A 25,591-nucleotide genomic window follows, 5' to 3' on the forward strand; every position below is an offset into this window, starting at 1 on the left:
CGCCGTGCTTCCGCTCTCCGCTAAATGGAACACGACGGCATTATGGTAATTCTAAATTAATCGCCAGTTGGCGAAACCGACCGTTGGCGATTAAACTACGAACGAGCAGAGTATAGCGCGGTTGCTGCGTTACACTCGTCTTATCTCTATCGAGAACGAACGGACAATATAGAGGTGTAATGTTCCGACTTGATAAAAATCCGTGTAGATCGCGATGTCATTTGATAATTTTATGGCGCGATTTATGGAGCAGAATGATAAAACATGCGTACATGTATACGCGACGGTAAAATAGGAGAAGTAGAATGGAAAAACGATACTCTACTTGCAAATAGGTAGAGTTGGTCGTTGAAACGTCGACAAAGAACGCGAAGTAGATTTACTTCGTGCATAGTCGGACGTGGAAAGTCGCGACCGAACCCTCCTCCATCTTATCATGGTAAATTGGTTTCATGACGAGTACCGTATCTGTATCGTGTTATTATTGGTTTTATATTTTTCGAATTTTTCGAATTTTTCGAATTTTTCGAATTTTTCGAATTTTTCGAATCGAGTATGAACTACGAGTGAATTTGTATTACGTTTGACGAATATCGATAATTTTCAAACTCGTTCGTATAATCAGCTTACGGACGCCGCATGTTCGGAAAACACATCTCAATCTGCGTAATGCAAGCTGTCGGTGCCAGTTATACCGGTTACTATTCGCAAAATATCCTCGTACCAACACGCTGTACGCCATTGCTCTGCTTATTTTCGAAAAGCCTTTCGATAGCACCGCGGCAAATGGCGAGTAACGCGTGTAAATGAAGAAAACAGGGTATGAACGTGCATTAAGCAAATGAATACATATGAAAATGTGTAGCTGTGTTTCTTTTACGAACGTCGTATTAGCGCACGCTTGGCACGTGCGCCGTTTCGCACCAGCCTATTGTTATGCACGTCCTATCCCCGGCGAGCGCCGAATCGAATCGTCGTCGGTGACTAAATTCCACGAAGTCTAGCTATCGCAGCTTCGACGCGTCACATCCTAAATCACGCTCCCATTTTCAAAACATATTTCCCTGCGAATCTGAACAGCGGTTCGTTCGTCGCCGCGAGATGGGTTACGTAACGTGAAATACGATCGCGCCAAGACCGTCGCGTTACAAGACGTTACGTAACGAGTAGAGTACCCTCGTCAACCGGTTTCTCTTATTACGCGTTTGTAGAACCATTTCCATAGAACAGAGCACGACGAGGTAGCCTGGAACGCGGAAGCGGCAACCCTCCGGTACCTCGTTTTCTTCGCATCGCGGTCTCTTTGTGCGAGGCCACTCGTTTCAAGCTAACGAATCTCGATTGCGGGCCGCGTAAATTCGCCAGACCGAACCTACAGCCGCAAATTTCAGCGATCGTATCGCTCGGATTCTAATTTCGCTGAGTAGCTGGCAGCCAGCGACGCGCTTCTTAACATGTCAACCATGTACTGCTCTGTCGCCGAGACGAACCCTCGCCGCAGAACTCGCGGAAACTCCGCGCGACTTTCCTCCTAAACGTTAATTGCTTTCGGTTGCTAATTCCTTCGGCGAAGCAACACGCGACTCCGCGTTCGACGAATCGCTTTCAGCGTTAAGCGATCTCCTGCCGGATGCGCCGTGCTGTTTCGCGAGCACCGCGCCGATTCATAGACGGCGTTTCAATTCGTTGGAAAGTCGAATCGCGGTTAATCCGTCGGATGCGACGAGAAAGTTTGCAAGAGCAGCGTGAAAAGTGTACGACGGGCATAGTTTCCGGCGGAGGTCGAAAAGCTGCCGGTCTATGCGATGATTCAGGTACTTTGAGGAAAAAACGACGGGAGACCTGACTTGCCGAGGAAGAAGTTGCCGCTGAAAAATCCCCTCGTCACCTTAATATTTCAGCCGTCGGGCGAACATTGCGTGCTTTAGCCGAATGATTCGGGTATTTTGGCGGAGAAGCGATGAGGTTGCTGATCCTCGAACGTGCCTGCTCGGTGTTTCGAAGCAACCGTTCGAACCTAACGATACAACACAACGGGCCGGTTTACACGAGGATAGCGCGCATGCCGGCGAAACATTTCGCTTCGTGACTTCGCTGTACTAGCCTACTGCTACGGCAGCTACTACCGTGTTCCCTTCAATTAACCGGTATCACGGGAGTTTAGACTTTGTTAACTATCCGTGTGGCAGTCGATCTTAACGAGCCTTTCTGCAACGCGCGCCAAAGTCTGCCGCCGTAGGATCTAGGTAAACTGCTGCGAACAAACGATGATTTTATTAACCTACGGTCGACAGAAAAATCAATTTACAACGGCAAGAACGAATCTAACGAGAAAGTTTCAGTTAGCAGGCGCGATAAATGAACGATCGTGCGAGGTTATCGGTACCGGAAGTCGCGTGGCTGGAGCACAAAGTCGTCGTTCGTCTCCGAAGATCACGTTTATTTCGAACGGTAATCGAACGTCGCAACTTCGTGGCACGATAAATCGCTCGAACGATTTGGAAACAGAAGCAGGTTAGGTTAACAATCTGCTCGGCATCCCGTTTATCGCTCTCGCGGGTTTTCCGGACTGTCGTGAAAAAGCACGTCGACCAACGAGTTTTAACTTTCCATGTCACCGTCGGTGTTTTTCGCTGGACGATCGGCGGCGTTCGAGTCGCGCTGAAACGCGAACAGCGACGCGTTTCCCATGCGGGTAAGATCGCGATCAGGTTCGAAAGAGCGAAGAGCTGGAAATTTTTGACTCGAAACGACAACACGGTAATCCGTGTGAAAATGCGGGACGAGGTGCGCGTACAAGGCGTCGCGTAAAGTTTGCCCAGGAAAAATATGCAGCTCGGGATACGTTCGAGTTGAATGTTACGCGTGAAAGGGCTTACACCGACGACAGACGTGTACACACTGCTTGCATAACGTCGACGATGAAAACGCGGCCGGCATACCAACCAGCTTGCGCGACACCTGCTCCCAAATCGATGAACTCCAGGCAAACGTCGTGGAAATTCGACAAGTCGCGAATAAATTGGCAAGGATTTTAAGCTTTCCTCGCCTAATACAATGATATTCTTTTAGCCAAAATATAACGTTCGCCGAACGTGAAAATCCATTCTATCGCGTCGTTAAACGCACAGATTACAAACTATCTCACCGGAATTTACCGGCCGTTGTAACTCGTTCGGTTAATCCATCGACGATAAAATTCTAAGGAATATACACGCGCCGCGTAAAAATGTCTGCGAATCGGTCTACCGGTGGAGCAAGCACGGCAAACGTACGTTTCCTCTATTGTAGAGAAACGTCATAAAGCGGTACCGCGATATCGTCCGTTTGCACCCAGCGATGGAACTCGCTTGCTCTCGGCACCTCGTGATGGAAACGGTGGCGGTAGGAGTCGATCTCTCGTTTTATCGCGCGATAAACTGCGATGTAAACCGAAGGAAAAAACAATTCCGCGGAGCGGTTGGCTGATCGTAACGGGTCCGAAAGAGAGGGATTATGCTCGACGTCCGGCCGACTCTGCCTCGAGAACACTCCGTCGAGTTACGACAACGTTCGCGTTCGTGCTTCAGCCTCGGTCACCGACAAAAGTAGTCGAGGATGACGCTGCGATCATTCGTTTCGAATATGATGCAAGAAACGAAGCAACTGGATAATTAACCGTTTGAAAACGAGGCAGACGATTTTGTGGACGACGAGTGATTCGTGGAAGTACTTTTCGTTTCGCCCGAAGAACGCCAATGGAACGTCTCTGCCTTGTACTGGAGAACCGCGAGACTCTGTTTATCGAAATTCTGAGAAATTTTTCCATGACAAAATCGTCGAACCCATTCTTTATAGCTCACGCTATGCGTTTTTTTTTTTTTTTCTTTTTTCTGGTATTCGTCGCGATCTGGCGGTTACGGGATACTCCGATTTCACCGAACTCTTCCTCGACGACCTGGTACTAACTCGTTTTAGAGGATCGTTGCCCCTTCTTTATCCTTGTTACGAAATCTGAGGAAAGGAGCTTTCTGCATATTTCGATCGCAAGAAGATAAATTTCTCGAGGAAAACGGCTGGTTGTCTTGTGCGTGTACGTAGAAACGTTGCACTAGCCCGTTGCTTTACGATTTACATAATTCACGGCGACGCGTCTCGCGACTCGCGTTTTTTATGCATGGCCAACGAAACGTATCTCAAGTTTCGTACGACGTTACGAGGCAAGTGAATCGAATTCGTCCGGCTGGATGACTTTTGAAACGAAAGCGAAATCCTCGAGTACGTCGTTCGTGGTGTAACGTCGGAATCGCTGGAAATTGCGATATGATCTCTGTCGATGGTAAGCGGCACTCGCCTTTCAAAATGTTCTTCTCGGAAAAGTCGTACGTTAAAGAGATTGGAAATCGTCGGAGCCACTCGCGATCTCATCGAAAATAATATCTGGAATTAAGCGTTTCCAAGTCTGCGACGTGCGTTTACGAACCGTATAGACACAGAATTCAATCTCGTCTCTCTTGTGTGCTTGCTTAAGCGAGAAAGGGAAGGAAAATCAAAGTTTACAAGGCAAGTTACGTGGTCGTGGCGCTCGTATTTTTCTTGCACAGACGTTTCATATTTCTTCTAAAGCGGCGAAAGAGAAAAGAATGTACATTACGTTGTCTAACAAACAACTGGATTACGGTAGCGAGGTAGCGTATGCAAAACGTTAGACTGTGGCGAACACGCGTACGGGTCCGTAAGCAACGAGCATAAAATTTATCAGGGCTCTATTCTTTGCGCCTTTCATGCAATAAGCATCTCTCCGTAGCAATTAACTCGTTGTATTCCGCTGAATAAATTCTTTCATAACCACCGTGCACGTAAAGCGATGCGAGTTAACAACGTCCCTCCGTTTTTTAATTAACGGTTGCATCCAGATGCTTAAACTTTCGTAACGAGCATCCCTGCGAATTTACTCGTTTCAAATACGAACTGACCGAAGATTCGAACGCAGACTGTCGAATATTCATGGTCACGTAACCCGTCCAAGTTACTCGAAAAAGGTATTTTATAATCAGAGTTTTATAATACGATAAACGCGAAACAACGTCTCCAAGTGAGTTTCGTAGCAGCTAAAAATCAGATAGTCTTTTGACAGAGGGAGAAAAAAGTAGAAGGCGTTACGGGTCTACTTAGGATTTGAAGCTCGTGCCGTGGCGAGGATTAAGTCAGGTCGCGTAGCAGCCGACGAATAAATAGTCGGCCGATGGAAACGAACAGGGATCTCGGCCGATTAATCGCGAGCGTCGATTCGTTGAGTTGGCCGGCAACTTTTTCAATTAAGCGCCGACGTCGAAAGGGTTTTGTCAGCGGCGCGGGCGCCGGGACATCGTTCGGAAGCGGCAAACGGAGTGGGAATAGCGCGGAGCGAAGGAGCGTTACTTTCTCTCGAGCTAATAAGCGGCTCGGATAATCGAGTAATTTCGGCCGAGGGAATTGCATCGGCCGGATCGAACGAAATTTTCATTTCACCGACGAGCGGAGAAAAATCTGCTTTGAAAAAGCCACGGGGATCAAGGGACTGAGCCAGGATGGAGCCGACGAAAATACGCTGTTCGCCGACCGAGCAGAATGCCCGTTCTCCGCGAGATCGCTATATCCATGAATGTTTCAGCCGTGGCGGGATTTCATTCTAAACTGACATGGAAGCCGCATCGAATCTCTTCTCCGCTAACGTATAATATTGTTTTTCCCGTTCTCCGACCAAAACGCTTCTCCGTGTTTTTCTCGTTTCTCTCGTTTCTCTCGTTTCTCTCGTTTCTTTTTCGTCGTTGATTCGATCGCATTTTTAATCGAACGCGATGCTAAAACATCGATTTAACGATGCTAAATGCTTTCAAGTAATAGGGTAACACGATGGCCTCGATATCGAGCCTGCAGCTGCAGGCAGTCACGCTGACAGATCCATGAAATTTGTATAGCGAGCTCAAGCGTGGAACGTTACGAGAGAATGAAATTTTCAGCGACTTCTCCGGAGATTGATTTCTTGGACGAGGTTGCCGCTTCGATAAAGGGAAAAAATGGCTCTCCCGAGAGTAAGTCATCCGCAGCTGTGCCGAGTATCAGCTATAGGAGGCAATAACTCCGAGTTGAAGATGAAAGGGCTAAATAATTTCCTAATTTTCCCAAAACTCTCGATATTGCTAGATTCAAAGGGAAAATCGAAAGACGTAGTGGCAAGAGAAACAACGTGCACCTATCGTTTCCCAAACGAACGTGCAAATATTCCACTCCATACGTTCACGGTGTCTCCACTCGATCGTGCCAATATCGTCGATAACGTTTATAATAAATTTATTTAACATTTATAATAAACAAGTAACAAAGTAATCCATACGATGATACGAACTCTGATTCTTAAACGTCGATCGATACGTTATAAGCGTTAGTTTGGCGTTACTAAAAGCGTTGCTGGGATCATCGACTGGGGTATCGCGGTAACGCTCCGACCGAAAAAGAATGTACGTGAAAGAGAGAGAGAGAGAGAGAGAGAGAATACCTAGCTGCGGCCGGGGTAGAGGCAACGGCTGGAAACTGGCACAAAGCCGAATCACGAAAACGTAGCTGCGGCACAAGTTTTATATGATTATTTAACCAAGCACGCGGTAACCAGTGGCCGCTACGTTCCATTTAAATACATGATTGCGAGAGATTTTCCTGGCCGACGTGTACCGACCCTCCCCCGGTTTCAGCCGCCCGTTCTCGCATACAACCCTCTATCCCTGCTGCGGATTCGCGTACGCGAGCATACCTACCGAGCCTCGCTTCAAGTTTTCCATCCGGCTGCATCTGGATCTCGTTTCGTCGACGGCTTTAAGGAGAGTCTCGCGCGCTCGAGACTAATTACGGAAATAATGGGCATCAAAAATGAACGCTTCTAGTGCGACTCGAGCGCCGCTCTCCACGATGCGCTCCCTCTTCCCCCCGAGATCTGACCGTATTTATATATTTTTTTTCTCTGCGCGCTCCCACTCTCTCCTGTTCTTTCTTATTTCTTTTCTCTTTCTCCTCTCCCTTATTTCTTGCTGCTTCTCTTTTTCTCTCTTTTTTTCCTTTTTCTTTTTTCTTTTTTTTTTTTTCTTTCTTCTTCTCTTTTCTTTTTTGTTAGCAACCGGAGGCTTTTCGGCGACACGGTGCTCGAGAACACGGTGGTCGAGCTTTCGGCTTTCACCTTCTTCCGTGGTAACTGAAGCGGGCAACGCCCCGTCGTTCCAGACAGAATCTTACGGTTTGTTGGCGAATGTTCGCGTAGTTTGGGGGTTGTTGATCTTTGGAGATTAGATTTAGAGGGAAAAGATATGCCGTAGTTCGATCGGTTGCTACGCGAACCCCTGGTCTCCTGGATTCTGGTTCAGTGGTCCGAACAATTAACTTTTTCTCTTGGTCGAAATGGAACGACAGAGTAACTTTGAGTCAGACTTCTCTCGAACGAACGCTTTGTTTGACTCGAACGCCAGAGCCTTTCTTTCCTCTCTTTCATTTTTTCTTGTTTCCTTCATTTTCCTGCCGTTTGAAATAAAATTTGCAGAATTCCGAATTCGTACGCCTTTTCACTATCCAATCGAACACCTGTACGCTATTATTTATCATTATGAAGCGTTTTAGCTTCTGTATTGTAGAAGGCCGAATTCAAGCAGTCGTTTACGAGCGAATTAAGCTTAATTTTCACGGTATGTGTACTTGGTAGCCGCAATTACAATTACGATCGATAGGCTTATCGAGAAATCCTACCGTGAAATTGGACTCTTTCGAAACCGACGAATTTCGTCGGCGGTCGTAAATCTAATAACCAGATTGTTTGCAGAAAATTTCGTCGGTCTTGCACAGACGAGCAGCGCAGCGTCAGCAAGTTGTTCGAGGTTGTTCCACGAGGAAAGGCGTTTTTTTCCTTCGGCGGCCGATTGGAGAGGCAATATTTTCAGGTGAATTACATTACCATAGGTGTGGATTCAACCTTTATTCGAATTACGACGGATCCCTATATTCGGTCGGAAACGTCAAAGACCTTTCAACGAATAAAAACGCTCGTTATCTTTCAGACGTATTATTCGGCTTCGTAATATTTCGTTCGAGCAACGTTGTTTATTTATTTATGCGTATATGGGGCGAGCTCGTTGGAACGTACGCATTTACGATGTCAGGTAGTTGCCAGGTACAGGCAGTTGCAAAAAGAGATTCGAGCAAAATACAGATAAAAGAGCTTAGAAGTAACAAACAGAATTAATTAATTTTATGCAATCATCCGGGAAAATCGTCGTTTTTTCGGCATTCGAGAGACGGCGTTTCGAGATCCAGCTGCGACGATCGAAATGAAATGGCCGACACGGTTTCGATCGTAAAAGTAAATTGCGCGATTCACGCTACGAAATAATGTATTCTACGACACGGTTGTTTCATTATCTATGCCGGCTATTTGCACAAGAATTTCGCACGATATTCGTTCGATGAAGTTGATCGAGCGCGATCGATCGCGTTGCTATTTATCGGGGTGAGAAGCGTGATCGATCGCTGTCGTTCGTGCACGCGAGGGACTGGCAACAATTCGACGCGTGCAGTTCCTTTTGAAAATGTTGGAGAATCGTGCGGTGAAAGGTGGCGTGCGCTTCAACCGTGCATCTTCGCGCCAATTAAATCCGCGGAGAATACCTCCGAGCTTTTTTCCCTCTCCTTTCTCCTCTGTTCCGCGAATTTTTCCGAGAAATCGCCGGCGAAAGGTATTCTTGATTAAGCTCTCGCGCAAGTGGCAGTATTTAGTGGCGGTTCGCGTGCCAAAATTAATAGTTGCGGAAGAAACGTGTAACACTTTGTTTCTATTGTGAATCCGAAACCTTAATTAGGGGCGGGAAATTGCGATAAAAACTCTTTAAACGAGAAATAAAATGTTTGCGAGATATCGGATACGCGACGGGGAATACGCGTGTACAGGTTTCGAACGTTGCAATTTCAGTCGTTGACCGTACAAAATTCTGCATATCGAGAAATTGAAAAAGCATTATGAAAAACAGCAAACTATCGGCTGGGCATTGTTGAAAAATCAAAGTAATCTGTATGTGACAAATCGACAAACGCACATGGTTATGATAAATGTCCGTTTTCATCGAGGACGCATAAAAAATGGAGATTCGGAATCGAGAGCTAGTCGAGAGAGCAACGAGAATGTATAAAAATCGGACGGTATTTGTGCTTCGCGTGTTCCGTTTTTCGTATTTCGAATATCGAACCCGAGCAACGTATGCACGAATCTCATCGTGGATTTCGTTTGTTATCGAACAGTCGTAGCGATCGTTTTTAATATTTTAATCGAACTGCGATGGATTATCTCGGCCAACTAACGAATCGAAGATGTATCATCGAAACTATAGTTTCGAAAGAAGCAGCAACAGAAGCGAATACGTGTTCGACGGTCGAAGCGGTCAAGTGAAAATGACCGAGGGGACGAAGAACGCGGGACGAAGGCGAGCACCGTGGAGCGGCAAGCGGTAAGGGTAGAAGGGAAGTGGGAAAGGGAGACGGAACGAGAGCGAAAGAAGAGGAAAGAGGCGGAATCCGAGTGGGTTGCCCGATCGGGCCAAGTACGGGCACGGATCGGTTTGCGTATGAAACAAGCGGAATCGTCGCTGCTAAGAGGAGCAAACCGGGCGCGTTTTCTACATTAACTAAGCACGACGAGATCGTGAGACGACGTGGAATGAGAAGACGACCGGAGCTCCTTCGACTCGATCGCAGCCCGTTCGACGCGCACAGATCTCCGTCTCGTTCTGCTCTCTACGGATCTGCGATCACCGACATCCTCCTACGTCGCGTCTTCTTCCCACTCGACGATTCTCGCCGCCGATCCCCGAGATGCCATCGACCTGCTCGACCATCGACTCCGATCGATCGTCGACCTACGTTCTTAACGGCCGGCGATAACATTCGTCGCGTCGCTCGATTTATAAATTCGCCGCGAGTAGATCTCTTGGTTAAGAAAAAGATAAGAAACAACACCGCTTCTCGCCTATTATATCCTATGCTTGTCTGTTCTTCCTCGACGTTAGCTACTCTCTATATCGATCTGGCCAATTTTCGACGAAATCGATTATTCCTGGAGCAAGAGCGAGAGAAAAAGGAGAAAACGAGGGAAGGAAGTACGCGGGGCGAAGAAGGTTGGAACGACGACAAATATCGAGCGTTCGTTAAACCCATCGGCTTGGCCGAGCCCCGTTAATTAGATTCGAAGGGGCGAGGTCGCGCGACAAAATCAAGGAATCAGCAATTTAATTCAATTTCTTCGGAACGCGCGACGTCCTATCGTCGGGCCGAACTTCCGTCGTGCAATCTCCAAAGTTTCGCTCGAGTTCGCCTCGTGCCGACCGTCGACGTGTTTGTCCGCTGCTGACAATGAAAGGCGATCGAGAAAATTTGGACGAGAGGAGGTCAGTCGCGCCGCGATCTCCGCCAAGTGCGTGCGAACGCGCTAACGAACACTCGCGATATCGCGATATCGCGTTATCGTGGTAGGCAAATTCGCTGGCCAGAAATTTACGATCGATTCGGATTGTCCAGCGACTGTTTGTACAGCCCTATAAAGTCGAGTTTACGGACTTGGAATATGGGTCGGGATGATTTAACCGAGGATTACCTTCGCGCTGTTAACCTTTATGACTTCGTTTCCGTGCAGCTTAACATAATTCGCGATGTACGTAAATGTTTTCCCATTTCCACGAGTACTGTTGCGAAACTCCGCGCAACCGACAGTCCCGTGTTGTAATTAAGGAGCTCCGCCAATTCCAAACGCTCAGATACACGTTGTACGAACCAAGTAATAGATACGATCTTTATGTACACGTAGACGCGTGTCTACGAGTAACTTTAAGATTTAAACTCGTAAACATCCCTTTCTATGTGACGGTATCGGCAAGGAAGCAGCACGCGTTATTCGCGTTATTCGCGTTATTCGCGTTATTCGCCTAATTACGCGAATCGCGTACTATTTCCTTCCCTAACAATTCACGGAGATTCTAGCTCGATAACGGAAACCAATATCGACATTTAGCGGGTCCTCGGCTTCGATTGGTCGGAATCGATTTGCGTACACAGCGAGCGTCGTATCACGAAGCTTTCGAGACGTCGCGTCCCGTCGCGTCTCGTCGCGTCAATTTTATCTTTTCGGGAGATGGAACACGCGCTCGCGCAAACCTCGATGTGTCGCGAATCGAATATTTACACGAGGTGCTCTGACCTGTGTCGCTGTCCCGGAATGTAATATCCAATTCGCGTTGAATCAAATTAAACGATAATTCGGCTGATTAATTGTTCCAGTCTATCGAGATAATCCGCATTCGGAGCGAAATAAACGCGGAATCGTCTCGTTAGCTGGATCGACGGTTGAACAAAGTAAACGTGATTTAAAGTGATTACAACAAATTTGCCAGATGCGACGTAATTTGGTTGCCAAGGAGAGGAGAATGCATAGAAAGGCAGAGGCATTTATTACCAGTGGGATGTCAAGTCGTTGGATAGCGGAACCGCGGACGGCCTTCCACGTGCCTCGCATTCTAAACTACGTGTTCGTTCGATAAAGTCTGCTACGCTTGGTAAGAAACAAGCCAGAGTTCCACTTCCCTTCTTTCCAAATGTAATCGTTTCGTACGTTTTAAGAGAAATTAGCTGGAAAATTTATACGCGTTCGATAAATTTCCCGGAAAGGCGAAAGACCGACGAGAGCTCCTCCCGCGAGTATCTTTGTCGGTTTCGAAAGCGTGGTTGGTAGCTCCGTATATCTCGATGGAACCGAAAAGAACGCGACGATAAATTCGATCGTTGCGAAATTTACTGCTGTTTGAATGAGAAGCAGCGGAAGCTGCTCCGCGATCGGGTAATAAATAAGCGAATCGTCGAACGGCGAGGAGGTCGGCAGGTCTGTCGACAGCGTGCTTAAAGCGCACGCAGAAAGATTACGCGGACGGTGGAGAGGATGGCGCGGCGTGACTGCGGCCAAGGGAAAACGGAGCGGCAACGTGGCCGCGTCGACGCAACCAACAAAGACGAATTGCCGGCAGGTTCGTCGATAACGGTATTAACGGCTCGTCTAGGATTCCTCGGTCTCTTCGTTTCGTGCGTTCTCCTCGCGAGCCAGCGATCGAGAGGGAGAAACGAACGAACGAGAGAAAAGAAGTAAACGAGGCTAGCTTTTTTCTAACCGCGACAGCGGTGCTGAAAGGGGAAGGCACAACGAACGCGGACGTGTCTGTCCGTCGATCGAAGAAAAGAAACAAACAGTAACTCCGAGAGGAACAACCGAAGAAAAAAAAACGAGGAAACGCTGCGGTGAGCAGAGAAAAATGGACCGACCGCCTGCGATTTCTCCTCGGCTGTCCGCGTTCTTTGTTCAACCGCTACGTTATTTCATTAATATCTAACTGATTGTTCGATATCGAGGCACTCGATGTTCCGAATTAGCCACGAGACACACGCGGACTACAAACTATCGCAAACAGTCTCTCGTTAAATAACGCGTTATTCGTCCGTTGAAGCGACTAGCTCGCAGCAGCAACATATTTTTTCCTCGATATTCCAAGAATCGAAGCTGTTTAACAGCGCGCCGTCTTCCCTAGTGGTACACTGTTACTTATTTTTCCAGTATTCGACTGAATTATTCATGCACTTTCGCCGACGCTATTCGTCCCTGTATTTTTCAAACATTATACAGGAAGGATAGTCGAGATTGCGAAACGAACGTTCCGGTTCGACGTTCTTCTCGAATTTTCCCAGGCAAATTCTTCCGGCAAACGCTTCTTAATCCTCGTGTACGTGACCGGCTTTGCAATATCCGCCAGTTTCGACGAGCACCGGCACCCTTCGATTATTGTATACGAAAGCCAACTTTGCCTCGCCGTTAAACGAAGCGCGAAAGGGCACAAATTGTTCGGCCTTTCGCGGCCCGTACTTTTCTTTCGAACGTTCGTTTCCCCTTTTGCTTAAAGTTAAACGTCAACGGATAATTCTACGAATTATAGGCGACGCCAGTCGTGGAGAACCAGACGCGAAAAACTCCGTCGTAGGTCGAGACGGGACGTTCGCTTTCGCTCGTTGTTGACTTTGGAAATATTTTTTTTATATCTATGAGAAGATTTCGCGGATATCCATCGGACGAACGAAGACGGAGGTCCAACGGAAATCGTAAAAGTGTCGGAGATTGAACGTTCGCGTCCCTGCGTGTATTCGACCAGTCGGATAAGTAAGGGGTAGGAAATATCCGCCCCACGCAGATGCACGACTTATGCTCGATCTGTATTTACGGGAGAAAAGTAGGCGTTTGTTGCAGGAGACATGTTTGCGTAGGATGGAAAATAATACGGTGCTTTAAGAATCCGACTCGTATTTGCCCCGTTGTTTATAAAACCCGACGGGGACGGGTAAAAGGAAATTTCATCGAATTGGGAATCTTGGTTCGCATGCAGCAGGAGAAAGCTTCTGTTTGTTCCGCCACCGAAGCCCGATATCTCTGTTCCGCGTTACATAAAAATTCCAATATCGCTTCTTTGTGCCGGACTAGCCAGCTTCGATAACAGACGGCGACACGGGGGGTGCGCGGGGCAAAAATCGAGACCATCGGTTTTTAAACGTGCCACCACAAAGTGTCGAACGCCTCGCGCGAAACTCTCTGCCGCGCCTGTGCGACCCAGTAACGCTCGTTCAAAGACATTCCGGACCGACCGGTCGGTTTCATCCAAGTTTTAACACGAAACTGCTGCCAGCCGAAACTCGCACGCCGATGCCAAACTATTAGAAACTACGATGCCTTCCTCTCGAATTAACATAAGCCGAAGTTTGCGACAAAGATCCGTAAACGCCTGCTTTAATCCAAAGTACACGCCTTTCGACCGGTTCTCGCGAACAAAGACTGTAATTGTCGACGAAGCTTCGTCCTGAAACGTTAGCGGATCGTTCGAGTTAAAGGAGAAAGCGAGGATTTTTAAACGGGGCGTTGCCCCGGTCTCCTCCGATTCCCGCTGTTCCACCGGTTCCTTCGGTTCCTCCGTTTCTCCCGACCGAGCAAACTCGCGCCAAGATCAATGTTTGCCGACTTGTCCGAGTGATTTCGGTTGCCTTAAAGCCGCGGCGCGATCGCGCCAAGGCGATCGGCTTGATAGATTTACAGATTCACGGTGCGTGTTACGTCGTTGAATTTGTTACGTCGATGAATTTGTTACGTCGATGAATCTGTTACGTCGATGAATCTGTTACGTCGATCCTCGGATCCTTCGACATCGATTCGTCGACATAGAGCGCGATCGTTCACGTTCATTCACGGAAACTAGAGTCGCATTGGGATCTGTTACGAGACCTTTGGTAGGCAGAGCAGCAACGGAGTAGACCGAGCGTGTTCGTCTTCGCAAATATATTATGCACAAAACTAGCGGGAATCCCCGAGCGAGGCAAATGGGAATTCCCTTCTTTGTCACGGCCTTTCCCGTCGCCTGCTATCTATCTTTTCCGCTCGAACGCAAACACCTTCCTCCTCGAAAGTTCCGCCGTTATGAATAACGACACCTGTCCAACGGTGCGACACGTCGGCCGCGTATGAGCTATGTTTTCCGTGGAACAGACAAATCATAACTTTCCGGCTCTCCCCTCGGTTCCTTCCGCTCGTCGCGCCACGATTTACATCTACTTTTTCTACGACTATCTTTTTCCACGACGGGCGACTATCTTTGTCTGTTATTATACGTGCATACATATATATACATATATATATACAATATCAGGAATCCGTCTCGCTCTTGGCAAGTGACAGTCGTTTAAGTCGCGGCATGTGACGGCCATTTTGGCGAGGAGGATGGGGCGGAAGAATTCGGTCGACCTAAATAATTTAATTGCCGAAATAGTTGGTTGGCCGTACGTTTCAGCGTGCAAGCGCGTCGGATCGCGCGAGAAACATTAATCGTGGATGGTACGTTGGTAGCTGCGTTATATGGGAAACCTGCTCCGTTAGCTGCATTTTTATAGAGCGTCCTGCGCCACCTAACTCTCCGGGGACGTGGATCCCCGCGTGCCAGACAAACGTTCGCGGTAACAATTGTTTCGTGCTCCGCAAATAATTCACGTCGCGTATGTAAGAAAAGCTGACTACTAAGTCGGGAGAAATTTTGGCCGCCGCGTCATACGGAACGTAGTTGGCCTATTATACAGGCGGCGTATCGCGGTATTCACGGTGCGAGGCTGGTTGCGGGCAAAATTTCCACAGCAGAGAATTATGTTCGCCGTACAAGATGCCACGCGGTTGCATCGTTAGGCGGCAGAATTTTTCCGCTCGTCGAATCCCGATGCCCCTGTATCGTTAGGCCCCTGATGGTAGGTAGTGCGGCGATTTCAGGCGAGGTGTTAGTCCCGCGACGAACGATTCCTCGAATTGCGAACAATCGCGGTTGGTAAACGGTCTCGCACAGCGACGAACGAAATCTGATATGGAGAACACGTAGTCGCAAGATTTCCTCCCCTGGGATCTCTGGCAAAGCTGTCCGACCAGAAACTTTGAATAACATCTCCATTAAGACACTCGAGACTATTGAAATCCAACTGTGTTGACGGAAAACGGATGGGGAGCGGCGTTTGTAAACTGCGACTGGCTACGATGTCGCTAGCGAATATTCTCCAGATTACTGGAAACGAAGACGTCGCGTAGTAACGAGCACTGGCTTTCATCCGCCGCATAAGTACGAAATTCTTCCGTTATTTGATAGCAGAATCGAATCGTTGTAAACAGCGGCGAGATAATACGGATAAGAAAAATACGAGACGAGAAAATCTGGCCGCGTCGCTAGAATACGCAAAGAACTCGGATCTTTCCTACCTTCATCCGCCACGGCGTCCTTCCTTCTCTTTCTTAGACGTCGTGGCAGCTCGCGCGAGTAACGACACCTGTCCAGGGTTGTAAAACACCCTGGCAAATAGACGAGGGATGGGTGACTTCGACCAATTCTACGACATCGTATCCGCGCACTCGCTGTCTTTTAGCCAGATCGAATTATGCGCTTTATCGCCTGGGCTCTCGTTTCACAGTCTACCCATTTTCATAGCTCGTTCCTATCGATTTCCTTTCGTCTTTTTGTCAATTTCCCCGCTAATACTTTACTTGCAGGTCGCGCGCGACAAACAGCGACGTTCGATGCGAGTATTTCCAAGCCCTTTGACGTAGGTAAAGTAACGTAGATGACAGGATGGTCGGTAGAGTACCGTTGTAGTACCATAGTTAAAATAACGGAGGAAAAATAGTATAGGAAAGGTAGTTGGACGAGAAGAACTTTTGTGGAGCCGTTTACTGTTTTTCGGCCGACTCGATATCGACAAGCACGCGTCTCGGCCGCAAATTCAGCAAAACGTTGGACGCGCTTCCGCCCCCTCCCACCAACCGTCGATTTTTATATCTCGCTCGGCCTTATTTGATTTTTATGTAACCGATTATTCCCGACCAAGACCGTTTCTAACATTTTATTTCGAGCAGTTTCGTTCTTCCGCGCTCAACCTCTCACCGCGAGTTTCCGCGCCTCTGTCCGACGCTCGTGCCTCTCTATTTTCCTCTCTATCGCGAATCACCACCGTATATCGAGTTAGCTTTTCCATCGATCGTTTTCGTTTTAGTCGGACAACCCGACAGACTATTCTTCCCCGTGCGGCTGCGGTTCTTCAATTTTTATTTTCCGTACCGTTTCATGCCTCCAATCACACCACTCAGAAGCGTTTTTCTCCTCTTTTCGTCCCGTTTTGTTCTATTTTTTCGATTCGGTGCACGTCGAGTTCGATACGTTCCTGGTTGTTAACCTCCAAAGCTGATTTGGTTAACTTCTTTGTGCTACGCCGTGTCCTCTTTTTTTTCCCGAGGATCCACGTTTCCCCGTGACCATCTACCGATTCGATCCCTACCGTCTAGATTCTCGTTCGCTCGTGCAGCATTTATTACCACCGAAGTCCGTGCTCGTAAAAGATTTCCGTTCGCGACAGGAGGCCGGCAGTCGTTTCGTTTTCGGTCAAGTAGACCGTACGGCTGTTCCACGGACGACACAGCTTTATTACACGGGTGATATCGCATCTCCGAGTAGTGGGAATATTTTTATCGGGCTATCGATGTAGCCGAGTTGTTAAAAACGGATCGACGAAATGATATTCGTTTGCATATTTGAAACGTAATATCGAAACACATTCGGTCGTAAACCATAATACGCCTTCGTATAATATGTCCAATCTATTCGCGTAATATGAGTACTATCGTGCTTTCTAATGGATTTGTGGTTCGATTACGGTTCGATCGGGGATTTTGCGCGGTTAAAATGTGAAATTAGGGGACGACTATTGCAACGATAGGATCACCACTGGACAAAGTAATCGATCGGTTACGCGACCTCTGCTTCGTTCCAACCGTTGCTTGGAGAGAAGCAGGCAAGATCGTTTACGTCTCCCGGTGACACGGATCCGCGTCGTAAATACGTAGACGAAGCTCCTTTTCGGATTTCGACTAACTAACTATTTCGTGTAACTAACCTGGCAACCAGAACCCGTTTCGATCGTTGCCAATGCCGTCGCGATTTTAATCGCCGCAGGTGAAAGTCCGCGTTTTCTTGCGGTTTCTCGCGTCATCGCGTCCGTATTCGAAGAAGAGAGTAATTCGAAACGTTGGACCGAGTTTTCGATCGTTGCAAATTTTTTTCAACGTCGTCCACGTTAGCGCGCGCGCCTATAATCGAGTCGTTGATACGACGACGGTGTGAGTCCTCTTCCAGTCGTGAAACTTTCCGTCGGTTCTACAGTTGCTGGTGCACGTACTCGGTTTAGCGCGCGGTTGCACTTACGTGCAAGGTGCGTGCTAAAGTCTTTTCGAGTCTGCCGTAAACACACATCCGTAGACGTACGAAACGCCAAGTCGTTCGTGGACCGTGTAAGAAGACCGGTCCCGACGCGGTTCTAAATACGGCTCCTTGCATTATTAATCCTCCCCCAGAGATACCGTATACCGCGCTGTTATCGCGGTTATATCATAACTCGCGACCACGTTGCACTCGGATGCGCGAGCCAAGGTGCGGTTTCGTCGTGCCGTCTCCATCCTATACCTGTCCGACGGGAAGAACTGTTCCGCGCGTTTGTCACTTCGATGATCCGCGCGACGAAGTTAACCGTCTCGCGTCTATTAATCTTTCAAGCGAAAACACAAGCTCAAGCTCCGAACTTGCTTCTTTTTTCTTCCTTTTTCTCCTCAATTTCTTCGGATACCCGTTACATTGCAGGTGGTCTTGGGCCTTGAACCCACTACGCTGCTCCTTATCCTCGTAACTCTACTTTGTCGGACATTTAAGGCATGCAGCTCTAACGAGCAAATACGTTACTTACTTTCTCTTGCGCGTCGAGTGCTTCCAGCAAATTGAAAGCGTATATAACGTTAGAGCGTTCGTTAGCAAGATGATAAATATTAAATAAATAAGTCGCAAATCGCACAGTCTTTTAAAACGACTTTACGTCATGCTCGTTCACGTTTACGATCGTTTACACGACCGACGTTCGAACAACAAACACCGCAGAAACCCTGAAATCGAATTAATCGGTAGTAGGCAGGCAAAGTTTCGTTTTTCACACAGATCGCGAGCAATCGCGTTCTCGAACGAGCGTGTGAGTCGCGGCTACCATCGCTAACGCGGTACACGATCCGAGTATACTACCGCGGTATTATTAATTCACTCGGTCGTGCACAATTAGGTGGGCATTGTAGCTAGATGTCTCTTCTTCGGCGACACGGCTCATTTTGCGTGGTATCGTCGATTTGTCTAACTCGCAGGCAAGGTACAATCGCGAGTTTATGCCGGCGGCAAAGTTTCCTTCGTGCATGGAAAACTTGCCGCGCGAGAACTATCGTGTGGGGAATAAATTAAGCGAATTTCGGGATGCAGCGGCGTTCGTGTAGTCGAGAATTATCTCGAGATGAAAACTTTCACAGATTAAAGCGTAATAATTTAGACTGTGAAAAAGCGACTTTTGTTTCGCTCGTCTCTTTTCCTTCTCCATTGGAAGCAGAGATAATTTGCGGAATATCGAAATAATTCTTGTTCCCATAAAGAGCGACGAATTGGCGAGGGCGGTTATTAATAACGCGATATCTATCAGCCGGCGTAAGTAAAGCTCGTAAATACAGACTGATAAGCCCTGGGGAAAGGAGCAGAAAGTTGTACGGTTGATTGACTTTTACGAGATTTCTTGGCGAAAGGAAATTGGGTCGGTCGTTAATTACGTCTATTAGCGAGAAATAACATTACAAGAGGGTGGTCGTTAAGGGTGTCGCGAGCAAGTTTCTCGAGTTACGTATTCCTGGCGGCGAGACCGAGACTCGCCACGCTCTCTCGAAAGCGTAAAACTGTTGATTATTTATCTCTTGGGGGGGAAAGGTGTCTGTTTTATGTAAACGGTACGTCTAAGCCGGTAAATTATATCTCGCAACGGAACCGAGTTATCGCCGAGTAACGGAATTTTAGCACGACATTCGGCAACGAAATTTTATTAGCGCGATACGTATCAAATTTTTGCCATAAACTGCCGTACACGTTGCCTTTGTCCTTACTCTCGGAGACGACACGCGACACGAGACACGTTGTGCCGCGTCGAAGGATTTCGGCTTTAAGCTTATCGAGGAGGGCAACGCTGCTCCAACTTTTCCCAGCTTCGGTTTACAGGAAGCTGTAACCGAGTATCAGCAAGAGACCAGCAACGTTTTCTAAACCGGAAGACGCGACATTGTAAGAGCCGATATATATTCTTCCGACCCCGAGTCGGTATCGTGTCCGTTCACCGAGAAACCCAACAGCTTTTCCACTCGCTTTGCTGTCGCGAGAGAACGACCAGAAGAGAGGGATAGAGCGATTTGGCGCGACTTTGTGGGTCGAATAACGATCTCGAAGCTGAACGCTGCTTATTAATTTCGTGGAAACGCCGAGAGGACGGCTCGCGAATTCGCAACGATATTGCCGCGGTGCGGCGCGGCGCTGCGAAAACGCGGACCAGACCGTTTTATCGCTTCAATTTCCATGGTGAAAAGGGATCGAGCCGTATAACGATACGGCCAGGCAAGAACGAGTCGGCGGAAATTAGAAGCGCGTTCCGCTCTACGCGCTCAGTCGGTCAGCCGGCAGAAGGAGGCGGCGGAAAGTTACGGAGGTTCTTGGCAATTCGCATTCAGCTTTTTCAAGCATCATCGTGTGCCGGGCTTCGTACGTTGCCCTTTTTACCGGTGCGCCGCGCGTCCGTATATTTTATTAAGCAGCAAACAAACGAAAAAAAAAAGGGAAAGAAAGAAAAAAAAGAAGAAGAAAAAGAAAAGGAAGGTAAAAATCGGGAAAAATTCTTCTTCCCTTTACAGTTACTACGCTGAAGTTACCGGCCTTGTGCGCGCGAGAAATCGTCGAAACGTTCGGGACGCCGGTGAATGTCCTCGAGACCAAGATAAATATACCACGGGCGTTATTGTCGGGAATGTTGCGAAACGCGAGGAGCGCGTAAATCGGGCAAGATTAAAGTCGAAAGATCGTTGTCGCGAGCAGGAAGTAAGGGGGCAAGAAGTAAGACGAGATACCGAAGAGGAAAATACATTAGAATCGTTCGAGATTCTTGGAAACTAGTTGGCCGACTTGCGCGGCCTTCATGAATGCGTAATCCGTCAAAGATTCCGTGTTTTGTCGTGCGCTCTTCGCGCTACCGTCTCGACTTTCCAAGTGAAAACGGATCTTCCGTTCGATAACGATATTAGCGCCGGTAACCAATATTTATTTATTTATTTATTTATTTATTTATTAGTTTACTTTTACGGGATAAACCGTTGGATCGGAAGAAAGATTAACTTAGAAGACGGAAAATAGGACGGTAGATACGTACGAGTTATGATGATTAGGTCGGGGTTACACATACGTGAGGAAGAGAAAAAGAAGATACATATATAGAAGGAGTAACGAGAGAAGAAGAAAGTACAAAAGGACAAAGAACAGGATATAGTGATATAAGATGGTCGGAAAAGATGCTCGAGAGAATGTCTCGGGTCTCGAGGATAGTATGGGTTGACCGAAGATATCGATAGTCGACTATGCTCATCGATATGCAGCTCGTACGTCTTACGGACAGGTTTGCCAACTGCAAAGGAAACGGTCGATCCGGAGAAAATTCATCGAACAAAGTTCCGGTCGACCATACCGTGCTCGGAGACACGGTCGTCTCGGAATTTAACCAAAGATGCAAGACCAGAAGTCCCGTTTACTTTCGTCCGAGAAATTAGACTTCGTCAGGAACGATTCGTGTACGCGTTTCGGGCAGGTGAAACGAAATCGTTGGAAGAAAATACGATTAACGCGTAGCGAACATAGATTTTTCGTTTTGCGATCGGCAGCTCGGAAATTTCGGTCGAAAGCCGATCGCTCCTAGATAGCGGGATAACGGAAAGGTGGAAGGTAGGCCAATGCCGAAGACGGTTTGCCGGTTATTTTCTCGGTTGGGGTTAGGACCGATCGATCCTAAGAGAGCCCCCGTTCCTCGAACAAACGTCGACCGTGGAGCGAGGTTGGCAGGGGAGGGTTGTAAAGAGCAGCGACGGCGTCTCTTACTTTGCTTTTTTACTCTTCAAATGATCCTCGAATCGGCCTGCTCGCCCGGTGATGGACCACGAGGAATAATTATTATTCCGCGAGAGGAAGAAGGGAAAAAATGGGAGTCGTTTGTTCAAACGCGACGAGGGGATCTTTCTTCAAAGTGGTTTCGAAGATTGCACGGGCGGCAATGGAGAAAGAGACGGAAGGAGGCGGCCGTAATAATCAAAGACATTCTTAAACGTCTTATCCCGGGGCTAATCTCGAAATTTTTCTCTTCTGGATGTCGAGAAGGGAAAAGGATTTCTCCGGGCGAAAAAAACGCCATCCGCTGGAACGACTGCCGATGTTGGTCGATCCGGATCTAGAAACGTCGGATCGAGCGGGATCTCGAACTCGCTCTGCTCTCTTTGGGAACTCGATGGCGGGGCCGAAAGCGGAGACCGGCGAGAGCAGATACACGAGGTTCGTCGTCGTGTTTGCAGCGCGCGCGAATGAAAAAACACGATGGAAAGAGAGCAAAAGGTCGTGCCAGCTGAAATATACACGTGTCCATTCATTCGGATGAAAAGGTTCGTTATAGGGGCAATTACTGTGGCGGTGCGGTGCGCTGACCTCTATCAACGGCCGCACCCCCGTTCTACTACACCTTACCCCGACGCGCCTTACTGTTCTCTGCATTTTAGATTAGTTTAAAGTCGGCCGAAGCGAGCGAAAGCAGCCGCCCGTTGCTCGATAAGAGGATTAACCGATAGGGTAATAAGGAGAGGCCACGCGAACCTTCGTTCCTCCCGACCCTTCCTTCTTCCTTCCTTCCTTCCTTCCTTCCTTCCTTCCTTCCTTCTCCTCCTGCTCCTCTTCGTGCTCCAGTCTCCGCCTTTCTCCTGCTTCGAACGCTTCGTCAATCCATCGGTAAAGTAAAACACCGTCGTCTTGCAATATGCGCTTTCTCTGTCTTCGTTCGCTTCGCGCTTGCTGCGTAAACGAATGGACAAACAGCTGTTCGTCGATCACAGAACGACACACTTTCCAGTTATAATTCGGATATACGTAATATCGAGAGCTCTGTTGCTCGATTCGAAATATACTCGCTGGCCGATCGAACTAATTAATATGATAATTATCGAATCAAAGAATTATTATCACGGTGACCTATTAAATATCGTCATATATTGCGCGTTAAATATTGCGTTATTACGCCGAGCCGTAAACTAATCCTATCGAGGGGAGTAAATGTTAATAAATTCAATCGGTTAAACGAACGGTGCGCATCCGACAGTCGTAGATGGATGGTTTTTTCGAAAACCATGTAAGAAGACGAACGGTTAAAAGTAAACGAACAAAAGTGACGAACGAACGACGATATACGATTAAATTTTAATGGTAAACGCGGCGAGTTTCGCGACAGAGGATCGAACGATTCAGCTCGAATCGATAGTTTCGACGAGTTTCGCTTCGAGATACACGGTTACTCGTCGTATTCGTAGACCAGTGGAAAATGAAACGAGGGAGAAGGGAAGAGAGAAAGAGCAGTGCGTGTTTTTTCAAAACGGAGAGATCGATATTCCGTTTCGGAACGGTTGGATCGGAGGGAGGAAGAAAGAAGCGAACGCGTAAAACCGTGACAGCACGCGTTGAAAATATATCTGTCGACGTTGTCGTCGATAATGCGTGGAATCGAATTTTTCAGCCGGACGAGTTGGTTCGGTGGCAAACGGGGGGGGAAAAAAAAAGGTAAAAAGTAGAAAGTAATTAAGGCTAACTAGACAGCCGTGAATCCATCATATTAGCCATGGGACTAATCGGTTGTACAACGGGCCGCGTGGACGACAGGAACGCGCAATTTCGAATCAATCTCCGGGGATATCTGACAGGGGCCGGTCCTCGTTCGTTTTTCTCCGGCTGCAGGCAAATCGATAGCTCTATACGGCGAAAACGAAGCCGCGCCACGCCGGCCTGCGACAAACGCGAAACACCATTTCCGTGGAAAGCAACCGTGTAACCTACTTGCTTTAGCGTAACCGGAGCCCCGGGGTCACCGGTTCAGACAAAACACCGGTACTCTTTTAATCGCGATTAATATATCGCTGGCTAGGGAAAAAGGGAGAAAGGAGGAAGGTGAGGGGACAAGAAGGAAGATGGAAAAGGGATTCGCATCTCGTGGAAATTGACACGGTTCGATCCACGGTTTCAGCGAGCTTTCCGCCGTCGGAATCGACAATTGCCGGAGGAGAACATTTTTGTCGAGCAAAATAAATAGACATTTTTTTTTCCTCCTTCGTTTTTCAGTATGTTTACCAACCCATTTTTCTATTCACCGTTGCTTCCGGCAACGTTCGATTCGGAAACGTTGACTCGGGAACATTCGATTTGGGAAACGTTCGATTCCGAAATGTTTTATTCGCTGACGCTCGGTTCAGAAATGTTTGAGCCCGGAGATGGTGGATTCTCGAACGTTCCATTCTCGGAACGCTCGATCCTCGGTGACACTGAGTTTAGCGATTCTCGAAACCCGGCAGAATCTTCGATTCGAAAGTGTTTGATAGACGTGCCCCGTATATCATGCAAACACTCTTTTATACGAGTTTCGTGTATCTTTCTGCTCTTGGTTGTGCGACCCGGGTGCGCGCTCGCTCTTTAAAACGAAACTTTCCTCGGGAAGAATCAGAACGTGCGTTACAATTCGTTTACCAAGGAAATAAAGGCAAGGTCGATTTTGCAACGAGCTCGCTGTTTTCCGAGAACGCGGTGGTATCCAAACGAACGGTTTATAGAAATTTCGAGGAAGGTTTACAATTTCGTCTGGCAGCAGCCTCTCGCGGATTGTTCGCGTCGAAGATTCCGCTGGACGGGAAAAGGGAACGAAGGGCGGCAGAGGAAACGTATCGGTACAGGGCACCGAGTTAATTACGTTAAAGATTTCGTACACGGATAAATTAGCTGCTTCTCCGTGCAGATAGTAATTATCGAGGTGATAAGTGGTAATAACAGTTTTACGCTAGTTTCAGCCTCTACCTCCTTCGGCTAACCGTTAACGAAGAAGACGCGGCAGCCAAAGCCCTCGTAATCAAACAGCTTAACCCCGTAACTCGTTCGTGATTAATACCGCCGTTATTAAGTGTCGTTATTCGTCGCGTTATTAGGACGATACAGCTCGAACGTAATTAGCTGCTTGCGCGAATAATATCTCGTTGCGCGACATTTAACGCGCGACGGACGTCGCGCAAAAATGACGAAAACGATGAAAACGACGAACAAACGAAAGAAGGAAGGCGGAGAGGGGCCGGAACAAAGCGCGAGTCGGCTTAATGCGCGCGTACCTCGTTTTTCGGTTCTCTCGATAACCTCGAAAGCTCGTCGTTGTTCCTCGTAACGACGTCGTCGGCCGGCGATGTTCCACGTCGTTAAAACAACCGGGGACTTCGTCAACACGGAAGCTTTCTCTTCCTTTTTTCTCTCGTGGAACGAACGCTCGCGCGCCCACCGACGACGACGCGGCCAAACGAGCACGCTCGCGCGGAACAAAGTTGCCCGCCTCGTGCTCGGCCCACGAGCAAACGTTTTAACGCGATTGAAAAAGTTGAAACTCTAACGAGTAACGAACGGAGCGACACTGTCTGCGGCGTGGTGCCGCGATCGCGGCCGACCAGCTTAATGAAATCGACCGGTCGATCGTGTCGTGTCGCTTCTGCATCCGCTTTCGCGATACTCACCGCGATGAGATCTCGGCAACGCGACGACTCGAATCCCCCGGTTCTACGGGTCGATCGCGGTGGTTCGTGCTACCGTCCCAAGGAAATTTACGTTCCAAATCTGGCAGGGATTTTCGCGGATCGTCGACTGGATATCGTCGCATTACCGATACAAACGAAAACGCTCTGTAAGCTCCTTTCGCACGTCCTTTACACGGATTTTCGTTTAATCGGTCAAACACCGATCTCTCTCTCTCACTCTCTCTCCCGTCTGCCGAGTTTGTTCACAGA

The 25,591-nt window shown here is 48.0% G+C and overlaps 1 protein-coding gene across 5 annotated transcripts in view; it reads right to left on the reverse strand.

The window, feature by feature from the left end:
• Window positions 1–25,591, reverse strand: part of LOC132916184 (leucine-rich repeat-containing protein 24-like) — a 143,330-nt gene that overhangs the window by 28,656 nt on the left and 89,083 nt on the right. The window contains exon 1 of one of the 5 annotated variants that reach the window (XM_060975963.1): window positions 22,389–22,502. The exons of the other annotated variants lie outside the window; for them this stretch is intronic. The gene's annotated coding sequence lies outside the window, so the exon portion shown is untranslated. Of the gene's footprint in view, window positions 1–22,388; window positions 22,503–25,591 lie in introns of those variants that run through there. 5 annotated transcript variants of the gene reach the window in all.

This window comes from Bombus pascuorum, chromosome 2 (assembly GCF_905332965.1).
Source record: "Bombus pascuorum chromosome 2, iyBomPasc1.1, whole genome shotgun sequence".
NCBI lineage: Eukaryota > Metazoa > Arthropoda > Insecta > Hymenoptera > Apidae > Bombus > Bombus pascuorum.